Raw genomic sequence first — 2,239 nt, 5'->3', positions numbered from 1 at the left:
AACAAAAATGATCTTGTCCCCTCGATGTTGCCTCGGTAATGATGATTGTCCCAGTTGCTAAGGTATCCTCGTCGGTTGCCTAAAGATTAAATGACTATTCTATCCTTCCCCGAGACTACCTACCCTCTATATGGTAGGGACAGTTTTATGGCGAATGATATTTTCTCGATGACCCTTAACATCCAATGAAAGGACTTCCTACCCTCTCATGGTATGGATAGCCTTTTCAAACTGAAAAGCTTAAAGACAAGAAATCTTAAAATTAGGGTAGTTGCTACTAATTGCTTGCTCTGATTTAAATTCAAATCTTTTTTCACACTATCCTTTCAAATACTTTCAAAAACAAGGCTACGCTTATTTACAAGCTAAAGTCCTTAAACAAAGTCTTTTCCTATTCACACACTATACTTCAAACATTTTGAAAATAAAAGTGAGCTAAGCAATTAAGAGCCCATGGATAACCATGGATGCATAGGGTGCTTACACCTTCCCTTTGTATAACTTACCCCCCGAACTCAAAGTCTTTTAAAAAGGTTTTTTCTGTTCTTTTAGCCTTTCTATAAATTGGATAAAATAAAAGTCGGTGGCGACTCTTGCTATCCGCAACATTTCAAAAAGTCAGTTCTCCCATCGTATTACACCATGCAAGCCTTCAATTCATTTCATGACCCTTACTCCCATGCTTTTAGATGTTAATTTGATGAAGGATGTGTGTTGTGTTAGTGTCCTAATGGAAAGATGATGCATATGAAATGAGAAGCTTAAGCCAGTTAGAAATAAATATGTGGGCAAATTTTGGGGTGCAACAGCTGCCCCTATTTAATCGTCTTAAACCTGAAGGTGAGATTGGCGTTAGCCTTTCGAACATTCGAGGTAGAAGAAGATTAAATACTAAAGTACCAGAAAATTTGCACTCTGAGTAACAGATGGATGCCATTTTTCTTTTTTGGACGCCTCCACTTAACAAGCTTCGGCCAGGTAACAGTATGATATTCCCGTAGGATTTCCTCGAAGGAAAGAAGAATTGGTGATGCCTATTTGCAACAGGCAAGTGCAAGAGATTGGTTTGCCATGACACTTTTTTTCGGAGTATATGACAAATATCCGTAACTCGAAGGTTGGGACACTCATGACTCGAAGTCGGAAACTCAGAACTCACAACTCAAAGATTGAAAGACTCAAGACTCGAGGTCGGAAACCCAAAACTCACAACTCAGCGGTTGGGATCTCAAAACTCTCAAATCAGCGGTTGGAAAACTCACGACTAAAAGTCAGAAACTCAAAACTTACAACTCAAACATTGAAAGACTCACGACTCGAGGTCGAAAACCCAAAACTCACAACTCAATGGTTGGAATCTCATTACTCTCAAATCAACAGTTGGAAAACTCACGACTAAAAGTCGGAAACTCAGAACTTACAACTCAAAGATTGAAAGACTCACGACTCGAGGTCGAAAACCCAAAAATCACAACTCAACGGTTGGAATCTCAGAACTCTCAAATCAACGGTTGGAAAACAAAGGACTCATAACTCAACGATTGGAATCTTCACGACAAAACAAAGGATTCACAACACGAGGGTTGGAAAACTCCACGACAAAAGGTCGGATACTCACGAATCAAGGTCGGAAACTCATGACTCGAGGTCGGAAAACAAAGGATTCACAACACGAGGGTTGGAAAACCCACTGGATCTGAAGAGGTATGCCGATAACCACCGGACTTGAATGAAGAGGACAAATCAAAACTAGACATGACCAAGAGATGCCCATAATCACGAGACTTGAAAGAGATGCCAATAATTATTGGTCTTGACCGAAGAAGACAAGTAACGACTATACTCTGCTGGGGATGTTGTTAAACACTGGGTTTGCAAGGAAACATTGATGCTCGCGAAACACAAGAACTACATGAATCCCATAGGCCAAAAGGCGGAGTGTAATTCTACAAGAGTGGCATTCATTCGAGTTTCCACACACCAAGTATGATTACCCAAATGATTGAAAAATAAGATGGGTTGAATGCCCATCCTCATTCGCACTCTAATCTGCACGCAGCACACGGGGAAAATAACTATGGAAATAATGATCCTGACGAAGAAAGACATAGTATCTAATCCACACTGGAGAAAGTAGGTGATACTTCTTCTGGGGATATGTTAACTTGTGCTTTTGGAGCACGCACAAACCGGCTTATGCATTGATGCATGTTTGATTTTTTTCTTTAGCGTAATGCTC

This window comes from Vicia villosa, unplaced genomic scaffold, assembly GCF_029867415.1.
Source record: "Vicia villosa cultivar HV-30 ecotype Madison, WI unplaced genomic scaffold, Vvil1.0 ctg.003152F_1_1, whole genome shotgun sequence".
NCBI classification, from domain to species: Eukaryota; Viridiplantae; Streptophyta; class Magnoliopsida; order Fabales; family Fabaceae; genus Vicia; species Vicia villosa.
Note: the sequence above shows the minus strand (reverse complement) of the source record.